Source organism: Leptonychotes weddellii, chromosome 3 (genome assembly GCF_054177405.1).
Source record: "Leptonychotes weddellii isolate Sample4059 chromosome 3, ASM5417740v2, whole genome shotgun sequence".
In the NCBI taxonomy this organism is placed as follows: Eukaryota; Metazoa; Chordata; class Mammalia; order Carnivora; family Phocidae; genus Leptonychotes; species Leptonychotes weddellii.
The window spans coordinates 121,276,522-121,291,696 of record NC_138371.1 but is presented as its reverse complement, the minus strand read 5'-3'; the positions used below and the strand labels follow the sequence as shown (position 1 = coordinate 121,291,696).

Below are 15,175 nucleotides of genomic sequence, written 5' to 3'. Positions count from 1 at the left end.
CTAAACTTAAATGTTAGTCTCAATTTTAAAAGGTAGTCCACATGAATTTTTCTCCTTAGCTTTATTTTCAGTATGAGTATGTAGAAAATGAAAAGATTTTTTTACAGCAAAATTTTTACCAGATGAAGAACCTTAAAAATATTGGCCTTTTAAGCTCATTTCTAGGAATTTGTCCTAACTTAGGAAATAATCTGAAATGCTAAAACAGATTTAAGCATAAAAAAGTTCATAGCAATACTACTTATAAGAAACTAAGGAAAATAGCTTAAATGAGCACTTAAGGAAATACTACTCAAGGAACATTATGCAGCCATTGAAAATGTTTTTGAGGACTTTTAAATAACTTGAGGAAACATTTCTGATACATTGTTATGAAAAAAGGCAGTGTACTCAAGTAGTTTAAACTTCATAAGCTTAAAAAACTACATGGAAATATGTCAACCTTAATAGTCAGTTGCCTGTAAATAAAAGAATTATTCGTTATTTTTTTCCTGCTGTCCTTTAAAAAAGATGTTTTCTTTACTTATTTTATTTAAACATATCTTCAGAATTTTCTTCACTTACATGTACTAATTTTATAATCAGAAAAAAATCCATTACTTGTCATAGATATATGTTTATGTCTCAATGATATGTTTTCAGTGTCATCACATGAATATAAATATTGTTGACCAATAGGAAAGTTTGATATTATTTAAATTCAAATTATGGAGTTTCCAAAACAAATGCTGATACATCTCCTATAAGTTGTAAAATTATAAAGATTTAATATAATTTAGTAATGATTTTAATATAGCAGGCTCTCAATATGTTCGTGGATGATGAAGATGGTTAGAGTAAGGGCACCTCAATTTACCAAGTTCCTTGAATCTGTCAGTTAAGTAGCACCTCTCCCACCAAGGGTTTAATGATATAGTACAGTGTCAAAAAGCTGTCCCTAAAATTGCTCTTAGTTTGTATGGTGCACTTTTGCAAACTATTATTTTGTACTTCAAAAAGAAGAGTCTCTTATGTGCTAATTTTTTAAAAACACACAAGATAGAAAAATTTGTGCTTGTTTATTTTGGTTAGCTGTGAGCTTCAGGTAAGATTCTGTGATCTGACATAACTAGTATAAAAGGTTTCTTGTGGAAATAACTGTCAACAGCACTTACCTTGTAGGCTTGTGATAAGTGTTAGAGATCATGTATGTAAGGTCTCTTAGCATGCATTGCACACAGGCCTTCAGTAAATGGTGGCTATTATAATAATATATAATAGTACTGTGACATCTTACTCTTAAATTCCCATGTATAGGGTGAGCTGAAAAAATATGAATTGCAATCTATTTAAAAACATTATTCTAGACTTCCAGATAAAGATGGGGGAGTAAAGGCAGACCACAAAGTCTTCCACTCCAAATACCTTACAATACAGGAAAAACAAACAACAGTAAAAATTCCTTTAAAAACAAAGAATGTCTACAACCTAATCAATGAAGACCAAAATAATACTATTATTTCAAAACCAATACTTTGGAATATCAAGAATGGCTGGAAATCAAATTCTCAACAAAAGGGAAGACTGGCAATCCCAGCACACTCCCCTAGTCAATTCATTCTTCTATTCTCCTAGATGATTACGTCTTGTCTCTTCTCCTAAGTCTCTCACATCTCCCCACTCGTCACCCCAAACTCTTGTTTTATTGATAAATAGAAGCTGTCACAAGAAAAACTCATCTTTCTTACACCCTATCTACCAACCTCTCTTCATCTATACTTATACTTCCTTTATAAAGGATCAGCTATCCCTTCTTTTAAATAAGGCATGCCCCTTACCTGTGCCCCCATTCTATGTTTTCTTGTAAACTCAAGGATTGTGTTCCTGTGATTATTTCCTCCATTTCCTGCATCATTCTCATTTTCTCTCTCTTTACTGGATTATTCTAACCTGTAAATACACTGTAATATTTCCCATTCTAAATATATCATCACCTCCCTTCCCCCTCTACTTACTGAGTGAGCTCATTTTTCTACTCCCCTTTATAATAAAACTTTTTAGAGACTGTGCTTGCAGTTTCCACTTCCTCGCCTTACATTTTCCCTTCAGTCTATTCCATTTAGGATTACCGTTTCCACAGTCCCACCTAAACTGGGCTTGTTGAAATCACCGATTAACTTCTTGCCACATCATTTTCCTCTTCTCAAATGTTTGGGACCCCAGGCATATTCCTCACCCCTTTTTTCCTTCTCCATCAACATTTGTTTTCCCTTGGCTCATCTCATCAAGTTGTTTTTTTTTTCCTTTTTTAATGTTGCAGATGTTCTTGGGACTCCTAAAATTTGTATTCTATCCCTCATATCTCTGTTGAACTCTGAACTCATGCTCAACTGCCTACCTAGGAACCGCACTCAGATGTCTAGCAAGGACTTCAAAGTTAACACATTCAAAACCAATCTTGTAATTTTCTTCTCCCCCTCAATTTACTTTTCTGCAGGTCTTCCCCTAGGTCAATAAATGACATTACTTTCATCCCATTGCTCAAGACAGAAATCTAGAAGTCATCCTTAATTCCTTTCTGTGCTGGTTACTAAGCTGTTATCTCTTAATAATAAATCCTTCCACACTCATACATTTTGTGATGCTAGGATGGGACTCTGCAAACTACATTTCTATTTTGCCAGCTGAATCCTTGCTGCATTCTCTTAATAAGGTGTGTTAGAGAAAGACTGAAAGTCAAGAAGAGAGGGGAAAAGAACCTGCTCCTTCTTGTTGGCTTTCTGCACACGTCAGGGTTGCCCCAGTTATGGACCTTCACTGTCACAGTGGCACTCAGCTCCAAATTTCAACTATTTTCCATTCCCTAGAACCAGCCCCAACATACTGAACATACCCTGTCAGAGGTATCAGCAGCAAATGGGCAGCAACCTGTCTTCTGAGGCCAGGGTTCCAGCGTCTCCCCTTCTAGCTTCTGGGTTCTAAAAACTTCAGGTCTTCCTTGTGTTTATCTAGTATCAGGGGTAGTGGCTGCTTCCTGAAGTTACTCTCTTATTTTAGTGCTCCTTTTTTGCATTTTCAGTTCTACAGCACCTATCTGACTGATTCTTTATACTCAGTTATTGTTATTGAAATACTTAGCAGCAACCTGAATTACTCCTCTGAAGCATACATCATCTCCCTCCTTCTCATCACATTTAGAACAAAATTCAGCCTCCTCACAACCCCTTTTGTGATCTGGCCTGTCCACTTCTCTAGTCTCATCTCTCACCACTTTCTGGTTACTCATTTGGCTTTAATAATTCTGTCTTGAACACACACCACTTTCCCACTACAGGACCTTTGTATTTGCTCTTTTCTGCATCTGGATTGCCCAGGTCTTTCCCTGGCTTACCCCCTCACTTAATTCAGATCTCTTCTCAGGTGTCATTTTACAGAGAGAGGCCTGCTCTCACATTCCATCTAAAATGCACAATTCCTTCCCCCATCCTTCTAGTTTCTTACCTGGGGTTCTTCTTATTCCTACCTGACACTGTTACAAGTTTATTTATTTCTCCCTCCCCTATCCCTAACTAAAAGCTTCATCAAGGCAGGAATATGATCTTATTTACCACTGGTGCTGGCACTCAATAAATTCCAGCTGAGAAATGAATTTAATAAATTGTGGTGCATGTAGGAGAGAAGTAGACCAAAGTAACTGCAGAATCAATACAAAAATCATGTGAGACAAAGATAACATAATAAACCTGATTCGTCTCCGAGTACATAATACAACAAATGAATCAGAAAAAGCACAGAAAGATGTAACAGATGAGAATTTCCACCAAATAACGAAAGACCTGAACCTGCAGAAAAATAATGGACACATAATATTTAGTATTGAGGCATATCCTGGTTAAGCAACTAACCGTAGAGAATGAAGGAAAAACTTCTCAGAACTCCAGGCAGAAAACTAAATAACTTATCAAGAGGGAGGAAATCATGCTGGCCGTAGACTTCCTCTAAGCAATATTCAAAGCCAGAAAACAAAGGAAAAACGTCTGTACAGTTTTGAGGCAAAGCCAGCATGACCCCAAACTATTACATCTAAATAAGTGTCATTTGAGAATTGATGAAAAGGCAAACACAGCATCCATGGATACATGTAGAGGAAAAAACCAAAACCAAAACCAAAACCACAAACAAAACAGTGAAGAACAGATAACTGATCAATCAAAATTAATAACTAGGATATTGAGAATCAAGCTATGTTGTGAGCACTGGATTAAGATACAGACCAAGACCAAGTGATCAAAGAAATTAGGATTATAAAACAAATAAACATTAAAACCTTGACTTTGTAAAAATAGTGATGTAAAAATACATTTTTCATAGCAGAGTCTGCTAGTATTTCTAAATTTGAAACATAGATTTAAAAAGGCTCCAAACTCTTTTTTAAACTTCAGGTATTTTAGGAAATAAGATCTTTTGTAGTAAAGAAACATTTTTCTGAAAGTTCAGCAATTCCTTCAGTTTATCCTACCACTACCAAATTAAAATAATTTTAAACTTAATACTTTTAACTCAAATGTAATGTACATTTTCTGATCTTAAATAAGATTATCTTATTTGTATAAATGCATAGAAATGCCTACCATGATGTTCATTTAAAATTGATGGTAAAATCTGGAATCCGAGATTTTAAAACATTCCTGTAACTTTCTATATTGTTTAAACTATTTATAAGTAAACCTGTATTATTTTTATGAACATTTATTATTTTTATAAAAACACTATTATACACAATGTGAATATACTTAGTACATTTAAAAATGGTTAAGATGGTAAATTTTATGCTATGTGTTTTTTGCCACAATTTAAAATAAAAATTTTAAACATACTGTTAGAAAACTTATAAAATAGATCCAGCCATTATAGCTTTACAGATGGATTTTGACTATGCTAAATTTTTCTTAAATCAGCTTTTCCACCAAGGTTACCTCTCAGATTATACCATTCACAGAATACTGTCTACTTGCCTATACCTTATCTAATTTAATTTTAGAAAGCAGAGATTACTCATTGGTAGACATTGTTATAAGTATACAAAATGAAAAAGTACTTATAAAGAGTAACTAATATGATGTGTTACTTTATTAAATATCCTAGAGTTGTAAGAATGTAAACATATGTCATTTGATTTACATATTTGGGAGGAGATCTTTTAATTTTAGTGATTTTTTTCTGTTAAAATAATTTGTGCTCATTTTTTAAATTTTTATTTTATTTTTTTTAAAAGGTTTTATTTATTTATTTGACAGAGAGATAGCAAGCACAAGCAGGGGGAGCGGCAGGCAGAGGGAGAGGGAGAAGCAGGCTCCCGGCCAAGCGGGGAGCCCGATGTGGGGCTTGATCCCAGGACCCTGGGATCATGACCTGGGCTGAAGGCAGATGCTTCACGACTGAGCCACCCAGGTGCCCAATATGTGCTCATTTTAAAAAAGAAAAAGTAAAATTACTATAACCACATATAACACACTTTGATATATTTTTCCCCATCCTTTTTCTATGCATATAAATAAGTGCATTTTCAGGACGCCTGGGTGGCTCAGTCGTTAAGCGTCTGCCTTCGGCTCAGGTCATGATCCCAGGGTCCTGGGATCGAGTCCCACATCGGGCTTCCTGCTCAGTGGGAAGCCTGCTTCTCCCTCTCCCACTCCCCCTGCTTGTGTTCCTGCTCTCGCTGTCTCTCTCTCTGTCAAATAAATAAAATCTTAAAAAAAAAAAAAAAGTTGCATTTTCAAATAAATGAGAAATAGTCTTATAACCTAAAAAATTTAACTGTACATTAAATTACTATTAATATTTTTCTGTGGCATTAAGTACTTTTAGTTATCACATATTATTCCATATGATTGATGCACCATGGCTCATTTAACCACTCCTTTACTGTTGAATATTCAGATTGTTTCCTCTGTATAGATAACTGTAGTGAATATATATAAATCTTTGACTTCCTATTTATTTCTTTAGGGTTGGTTCCTGGAAGTAGAACTACTGTATCAAAGATCTGGACATTTTTAAGACCCCAGAAAGGTAATATAGTATAGTACTATACAGTTTGGTTGGGGCTGTTCCTCCCTCAGAACTTCATTACATAATTTAAAAGTGTTTACTTAAGCTCCTTTGGGCTGCCTCCATGGTAGCTATGAAGTCACAGAATTAGGAATAGTTTGGGGCCTGATAACAAAGTCTATTAGCTTAATGCGAATACTGTGTCAATTTTTTTTAATCAGTGCTGATAAGAACCTTTAAAAACAAAGATATACTTAATTCATTTTGTTTTTTAAAACACATGTGCTTCTTTAAAATCATTAAGAAATACACAAAACAAAGGGTTCATAAATCTATGTTTGCTCATTATTTAGATATACTTATTTTTAAACTTGTATTCCATACTATGGATTCACAGTATCATTTTGACTCAGTATAACTATAAACAATTATGCAAAATGACCAAAATGTGTAGAGGTATTAGACAGGCTTTAGGAGAGTATGAATTATTAAAATTCTATTTCTGGGGCACCTGGGTGGCTCAGATGGTTAGGTGTCTGCCTTCGGCTCAGGTCATGATCTCCAGGTCCTGGGATGGAGTCCCCTGTCTCAGGCTCCCCGCTCAGCAGGGAGTCTGCTTCTCCCTCTTCCTCTCCCTCTGCCTCTTCCCCTGCCCCTCCCCCTGCTTGTGCGTGCGTGCGCGCACACGCGCTCTCTCTCTCTCTCAAATGAATAAATAAAGTCATTAAAAAAATAAAAATAAATAAAACTCTATTTCTAAGCCAAGAAAGCACTATTTCTAAGTCATAAATCTTTTAAGAGAACATCAAAGATGTATAAATTATAATAATATCAGCTTAGGAGAATTTAAAAAGATACTAGGTTATAAGAAAAGATTGTTTTATTGTGATTATTCAAAGAAAGGTAGTATTTTCAGTTCCTAAGATACCTCTTGAGCCTTTTTAACAACCAAATAATTCTGTGTACTGGTTTTAAAGAAAAATAATGCAATGTGCATTATAAACATGGAAGAAGGGTCATTTAAATTTTGTATTATAATAATCAAGTGGTATATCACCTTCAAGGCAACATAAAAATTCTTATAAAATACCTAAAATCTCAACCATCCCTTTTAGAATCACTGAGTTTTAAGAATAAACAAGCCTAAGTCAAGATCCTGATATCTAAAAACATATAGCCCTTTTAAAGAAATGTCATTTTGTTTTAATTATGTAAAATGAATTTGTTATAAAATTATTTATTGGAATAATCCCCCTATAGCATTTTGCTTTTTAACTCTGAGAAGTAAAGACATGTCACTGATGGCCTTCCCAATGATCTGGTAAGGTACAAAGTCAGGGATAATTCAGGGAAAAACTTTTAGGACCTGATTATCGCTTTAGAGGTATAGCCACAGTGAGGATCCTACCTGGTTTGGGAGAGAGGGGTATCTGTGTATAGGAGGCCTGACCTGGAGTGGGGAGAATGGTCAGGAGAGAGAAGAAGAAGGAAAGATTATGAGACAAACTGCCTATTTGGATTGGTTTAGAATTAGTTTTGCTGTAACAATGGAATGTTTGAGTTTTTCTATCTCATTCTGATATCAAAAGAGGATGTTTGGTTTCTTATGTTTAAACATTTTTAATATACAATATATTGTTTATAAATCTATTTATCTGAAGTTAATTCGTGTGATAATTTTAAACACATTGCAAATTCTTTGATGCTCCTTCCATTAAAAAATGAGTGTAATTCCCCTCTCTAGAATATGTATGGCATTAGTGATTTTTCTCTAACGAATCAAATGTGATGGATATGATGCTGCATGACTTCTAATGATACAGCTTTACCTGTCTCTCAGTCTTGGGACACTTGGAACCCAGCAACCCCGTTGTGAGAAAGCCCAAATCATAAGGAGAGGTCATTGTGTAGGTATTCTGACCTGATTGTCCCAGCTAAGGTCCCAGTCATCAGTGAGTACTAATCACTAGACATGTAAGTGAACAAGCCTAAGCCTTTGGATGATGCCAGCCTCCAGCCTATGGGCTGCCCCAGATGAGGCCAAGTGGATTAGAAACAAACTATCCTTGCAGAGCCCTACCCAGATTGCATATTCAAGTAATGAATAAGTTCTGGGGTGGTTTGTTATGTACTTGAGTCCATGTTTGTAGGGACTAGTTCTAGCTCAGGTTAGCTGTAACAAGTAGGAAGGAGATGGAGGAAGCAAAAGAAAACGCTTTCCCTCCACTTTTTCTTGTTTTCTTAGCCAGACTGAGACCTTAGCACCTCCTAGTACTAATTGTTGGTGATTAAGTATGCTTTTAAAGTGCCATCAGGAACCAAAAAAATACCATAATGAGGACTTATCTAAACTCCTTTTCCTTGAAGGCTTAGTGTCTGAGCAGGGAAAAGAGCTTGAGTCTATTTCTCCTTTTCTTCTCCCCTAGGTATCCCTAGTTTCAAAAAAGAGGGGAAAGCAAGATTTAATCATCTCCTGCCCTCATCTCTCTTCTGAATTAAAATCTTTGGAAAGGGGCCCCGTCTCCCAGAAAGAATATAGACTTTTCAATCTTATGAAGGGACTAAATCTGCAACATATTTTCATTCTTTATCAAGGAAGCAGGATTTACTGACCAAAGTTATACACTAAGGACACCATTCAGTCTTTAGTCACTCATCAGTGCCCTTGAAAGTTTCCTCTGGCTCCTCCCCTTCCCCTAAATGTGGGCTTTCCCCAGGGTTCTCTTCTCAGACCTCTTCTCACTTTGCACACTTTCTGGTTCATCTTATACATTCCCATGACTTCAGTTACCATCTACATTTTATTGACTCCAGAGAGCCAGACTTTACTTCCAACCCTCCTGGGCCAGTTCCCTGATAGCTCAAATTCCACAGGGACAAAAGAGGGTTCCTCCTCCTGGACCTAAGGCCCACTCCCCATCCCAGTCCACACACTGGACCAGAAACCTAGGGATCTCCTGCCCTTGCCCCATACAACCAATCAGTTTCCCATTTCAATTCATTTTAATTACTTCTCTTGATTCCCTCTTCTCTCTATTCCCACTGTCATTAGGCACACAGCAGTGGTCCCAGTCCATTCTTACTTAGATTACAGGGTGTTTTACATTCCATCTTCAAGTCTCCAGGACCCCAGCCAATGTAATCTTTTCAAAGACCTCTAATCTTTTCACACCTGACCATGCATTTCCATTAAAAAATCCTTTCTTGGTTCTCCCTTTCCTATAGGTTTAATCCTGAGGCCCAATAGTGCTTTACTCACAAACCCCTTGAAAATGTATGCAAAACTGTAGTATAGGTCTATAGGTACATTTTTCTGGAGAGGCCACAGTGCTTCCCATAGGTTCTCAAAAGGCTTTGTGTCTACAAAAAGGTTAAAAACTTGTAGCTCTCAGGATAAAGGTCAGACTCCTCTGGCCTTCTGTCCGGCTTCCTTTCTCATCCGTCTTTATTCCCTTCTTGTCCTGTACTTCTCTCTGTAGTTCCAGGCCTTTATACATTCTGCTTCATTCTCTCAGCTTAGGAAGCCCCTTCCTTTCCTAGCTGGCCTAACTGGCCATCCAGGAGACCACCGTCTTTCTTTTTTTTTTTTTTAAAGATTTTATTTATTTATTCATGAGAGACAGAGAGAGAGAGAGAGAGAGAGAGAGAGAGAGAGGCAGGCTCCCAAGGAGCAGGGAGCCCGATGTGGGACTCGATCCCAGGACCCTGGGATCATGACCTGAGCCGAAGGCAGACGCTTAACCATCTGAGCCACCCAGGCGCCCAAGACCACCTTCTTTCTTTCACGAAACACCTCAGATCTTGCTACCTACAAAAAACTGTGGGGTGGCTAGGCAAGCTGGGTGTGAACTGTTGGCTCTGTGAAGCCAGACTAGCAATTGCTCTTTTTTAGCATTTACCCCCTGGATTTCCGAACTGGGGTGGGGGCGAGTGGGGGGATGGGAGAAAAGAAAAAAATAAAACCCATAAAGCCTGTAAAACAAGCAAGGACTGATAATTGTTTCTGCAGCACTTACACACTGTAAAACTCCAGGCTGCAATATACATTTTTACAGTACTTTCTGGGAAGAAATTGGATGGTAAACGTGTAATTTATATTTGTCAGCAGTTTTGATGGTAAATACAACACACACCTTCCTGTTACAGAATATTGTATAGGAATTTTCAACATCATCCAATTTTCCTTTATTTTATGCCTAGCCACCGCAATGTGTTAGGTCTATTATTTAAGGAATCCTGTAAAAATGCAGTTCTGATATCTTGTAACCTGCTAGGAGGGCTGCTGGGTCATATATCTGTATTATTGCTCCTGGTTCACGCAGCACCAGAACAGCCTACCCTCACTACGTGTCCCTAAACTTCTTCATCTACCTGGAAGATGTTCCAACTTTTTGAGAGAAAACGTGTTCTGACTAGTATACTCGTGAAACCTGCTGTGTCTTACAGCATAGGCTCTAAGAGTCAAACCTTTTTTCTTAAAAAAAAAAAAAAAAAAAAAGTTTTTTAGTTCTCTCTTAACAGAGCTCTTTGCCCTCCTTCGGCGGACGTATCTGAGTGAAGGGTATTGCCCTGCTAGTAACGCATCAACTTATAAATAGCGCTTACCGCGCTGAGTCACCAAAACCCCGAGTTTCCCCAAATAGCTTATAACGACTGCTGGAATCGCGTCCCCTGGAGCGGTGACCGATTCCTACCACACACCCACAGGACTATAGGCCCGCGCCACTGAGCGGGTTCCCCCCCCCGCAGTCACTCGGCGCCCCGGGAACGCGGGCAAAGCCGCCAAATTCCCAACCGGGAGTCGAGAGTGTTGGACCTCGCGCGCTCGGACTGCGCTCTGGGGACCGAGCGGGACTTGGCCTTGACTGCTCCGGGGCCGCCCCGCCCCCTACGGAGCTGGGAGCCGCGGGGGGCCGGCACCAGCCTCCGCCCAGCGCCTCCCGCTCACACAATGGGACGCGTCGGGAGGGGGTGGCCACCACTCCCACTCCAGTTCAAGCCCGGGACTCTGGATTGCTGGGGAAGCAGCCAGGGGCTAGGGCAGTGAGGAAAACCCCTGTCCACCCTCCGCCCACTCCCACACTTGGAAATGGCTGCAGCCGCAGTTACAGGAGGCTGCAGAAGAGATGGGGGAGGGAGCGGAAGTGCCACCCCCTGCAGTCAGGGGATGGTGACGTCACCCCAAGTCAGCCTGTAGCGGGGGCGTATGCCCGTCACGTGACCCAGCCCCCCCCCCGCCGCCGAATCCCGCGCTCGCCTCCCTCCCCCGGTTCCGACTCCCACCTCTCCCCCGCCCCTTCTCCCCAACTTTCGCCCTCCCTGCTCCAGCACTGCTGTCAACAGCACCAGCTCCGCCCCCTCCCCCGCACCCTGAGTAACCGCCACGGCGGCGCGGCGGGCGCTCGCGCACAGGTCCCGGGCTCCCGAATGAGAACTTGCCCCCTGACCCCACCTTGCCCCCCAAATTCCTGGCGCTCTGGATGCGTGGGCACCGGAGCCAGGGTGCGCGGCGGCGTGTGGCGACAGCTCTTCTCTGCTCAGCCCTCCCACAGCAGCCGCAGGACGAGGCGGAGACGCCAGGTCCGAGCTCGGAGGGGGCGAGGCGCGCTCAGCGGCCTCCTGGACCTGGCACGTCTCCGCCGGGGGTCGGCCCCCAGGCGGGAGCGGCAACCGGGAGCCAGCCTTCGACCCGCGCCTCCGCAGCGCTCCCGCCTCCGCTCTCCTTGCCGCTTGGGCGGCGCACGCTAGTCCTGCGTGGCTTCGTCTCCGGCCGCGACACCGGCACCGGCCGTACGACGAGGGTCCAGGCGCTGACCGCCTCCTTGAGCCCCCTCGGCCACCCCGCCGTGGACTGCTGGGGTTGCAGATTTGGTGGCTGTCACTGCTTCGCCTTGTTCTATTTTTTTCCTTCAATTCCCTTCTAAAAGTAGAGGCTTGGGGGAGGGAAAAGAAAACCCAGTGTAGAAAGGGGCGGTACGAACTGACCTGTCAACGGCGGAGGAGGAAGACCCCGGTTCGGGGCGAACTCTCGAGCCCGCGCAGGGACCGGAGCCCTGGGTTCGCGCGGAGCGGTGCGGCGGCAGCTGTGCCTCAGCCAGGTGTCCCCCCTCGGCGGGGCCCGCGCTACCGCGCCCGCCCCCTCCCCTGGCGCCGCGCTCCCCGCCCCGTCGCCAGGGACCAGGGAACCCCCCAGCTCGATTTTTTGTGCAGTTTCAGCAAAGCTCCGAGGAAGTTGGTCCTTTTGTTCCACTATTTATAGATTGCGTCAACATTGCGAAAAGGAGAAGGCGGAGCGGTGGCCCCTCCCCCTCCCTCCGCCGGCTCCTGGGAGAGAAAAGCCCCAGCACACGACCTAAGTACACAGCGAGCCAGCCGTCCGCCCGCCCCCGGCCTCCTGCTCGCCGCTTCCCCCTCCTCCTAGCCCGGGCCAGGGCGCTGCCAACCCCGTCACGTGCCCGCCCAGGAAAACCAGCTCCCCGGTGCTCCGCGCCGCCCGCCAGGCTCCGTGGCGGCTGCGGCTGCCTCGCTCAGCTGTGCGCCCAGCTCGTGGGCTCCGGCTGTAGCCCGAGCGTCGCGCACAGCGTGGGCACCCACGTCTTAGCCACCCCGCGGGGACCCCTAGTCCGCGGCTCTAGGGTGTGCTCACAAAGGTCCGGCGCTTCCGCCCTCCACAGCAACCCCCCACCCACCCGCTTCGGGAGCGCCACCGCCCCGGTCGCGAAGTGTGCGCGCGTTCGGGCCTCGCCTCGGAGCCAGGGGCCTGACTTGTCCCTCGCCCGGCCGCTTCCCCTGGCGTTGGGATGCCCGCCCCACCCTCCCCCGCATGATCGGATGAGGGCGGGGGATTGAGGCTTGCGGAGGTGGCTCGCAGCGGCTCTCAAGCTGGTCGGCTGAGCGCGGGAAGCGCGGTGCGGCAGTTTCAGGACGCGCGGAGACGCACTCTCTACTCCGCAGGTGCAACGAGACATTGAGAGAGTTTACTTACCGCTTCCCGGACAGCTAGGAATCGAGCAGTTTGCAGACCTAAGCCACAGTGGGGGGATATGGTTTTTGAGTAGTTACTGGAAGTTAGATATGTGACAAAAACATTGGAACTTTCCTTCAAAACCTGATGAAATGATAGGCCCCGCTATACCCCCGAAATGAAACTGAGCTCCCTACCGGCCTAAAGCCTCCGTTTCTGAGTTCGATGTAAACAAGGAGGGCGGTAAATACGAGAGGAAGGCCTTATAACAATACCAAGTGCTAGTAGCTAGTTTGAGTGTAATTTACCTTCTCGCCTTGTGGGACTTTTCCCTAGCTAATTTATTTAGATCGCAGTTTAACTTTCCTGAGTCGGAGTAAAACATTTTAGCCCATCAGATCACGGATGGAGGAAAGCCCAGGCTGAGCTAGGACGAGTGCAGGAAATGCGTTGGACCTTTCCGGGCAGCTGGACAGTGTGGTAAACAATCTGGAAGGGTTATGTTATTTTCTGAGGAGTTTGGAGAGACTGTACCCGTGCGTTCAGCCTCGTTCTGGCTGAAGTGCAGACCAGGGGAGCGGGGGCGGGACCTCTGTACCGGCCCGCGCCCGCGAGCCGCGCTTCCTGGCGGTGCACTGTGCTTGTCCAAACCTAGGAGAGCTTTCGCACGGGCCACATGGGGCAGCAATAAGTGTGCCACTGTTTGACTAACCGTTCCAAGTTTGGGCCTTGTTTGTTTGTTTGAAGGGGGAGAATTTAGGCCATGGGTTCATCAATTTAGCAACGTGTGCTTCGCTCGCCATAAAGACGGAGGTGAGAAGAAATAAAGCAAACCTTTATAGTGGCTGCTGGGTTTCCAAAGCGCGGAGCTGAGCGGACCCGCTTCAAATTGGATGGCGTGTTGGTCCCCTGACACCTGACGGGTCTTAGAGTTTGGTAGGGGAAGCCACTCTTAATCTTATGGCTTTCGTGCCTCCTCTCTTTTCCAACTTAGTGAAAGGTCCAGGCCGCCCCTCTTCCCGCCTTTCTACTCAGCCTTGTCTTCTGTATTTGAAAGACACAGCCTGCCTAAGAAGGCGAATTCGTTTCCACGCCAATTTTGTTGCATCCATACCTACAAACCACGTTTCTTTGCAGGAAGAAAATAAGCCAGGGCCTCCTGGTCCTTCCCGCCCCTGCAAATGACAGGGGTGTCCAGGCCTGAGCCTTAGCCTTCCTTCCCCCTTCCCATTTCGGGCCAAACCGCGGTGTCCCCGCCACTTTGTCGGGACACGTGCCTTTTACCCCCACTTTGTTCTTCCGCGGTCTTTTCAGCTGCGGCGAGGAGGGAGCGAAAGTAAAACGAAAGCACCCGGGCGCATCAGTCGCAGCGGCTTCCCTGGGTTTCCCTGAGAGCGGCCGTGGGAGGCCAAGGTCTGGGGTGGGGAGGCGAGAGTGGACGCCAGAGCTGCGCAGAAACCGGGTCGGGGGTGGTCTCGGGAGGGCGTCCGGGGGCTGCCATGAACCCTAGCGCTCCTCCTCCCCCTGGGAGAAGCGAATGCCAGTCCAGAAGGGAAAGTTTGGCCTGGGTCTGGAGTTGAAATTCGAGACTGATTAGGGCTGTGCGGAGGGGACGCGGAGGCCAAGGAGTGTGGCGTGGAGGCGAGCGTTGGCCCCTGGAGGCGGATCCCGGGGAGAGGCCTGGGCGAGCGAGTGCGCACAGAGGCCGCAGAGGCCCACAGAATTGCTGATCCACTGACGTTGAATAAGCATCGAGAATCCCTGCAAAAACCAGAGTTCTACGTGGTATAAAGATTTCAGAAAACTTTGGTGACATCCTCTGCTCCCGCCCTCCTCCTTCGCGGTAGTCACCGCGGGGACAAAGGCGGCCTGCGCAGATTTGGATGAGGCGCGGCCCGTGTGGGCGGCCTTACCGGCCGCAGACTTTCTCGGTTAAGGGAAGGCTTGAGAATATCTTCACGAGGTGAAGGTAATCCCCACAATTATCTCTCAGGGATGGCAGCCAGTCCCAAATTGCGTCCTCGCTTCCCCACCCACCCCCGCAGTGACCCAACCGTAGAAGACTGACCTGCTAGAAGCTCTCTCTGTCGCTCCAGTACATATATGTAATGCCAAACGCCAGAAAAGCACCACCTTACCCTAATAAACAACTAACTTTATTCTATTTAATGGTACATTTGT

General features: G+C 44.5%; 1 long non-coding RNA gene across 7 annotated transcripts in view; it reads left to right on the top strand.

Moving 5' to 3' along the window:
* LOC115938695 (uncharacterized) overlaps nt 1–15,175 on the top strand; it is a 137,923-nt gene that overhangs the window by 29,738 nt on the left and 93,010 nt on the right. For 4 of the 7 annotated variants that reach the window (XR_014143967.1, XR_014143973.1, XR_014143972.1 and 1 more), the window contains one exon: nt 5,989–9,760. This is a non-coding gene — a long non-coding RNA (uncharacterized LOC115938695). Of the gene's footprint in view, nt 1–5,988; nt 9,761–15,175 lie in introns of those variants that run through there. The other 3 variants (XR_014143968.1, XR_014143969.1, XR_014143970.1) reach the window with 1 other exon arrangement.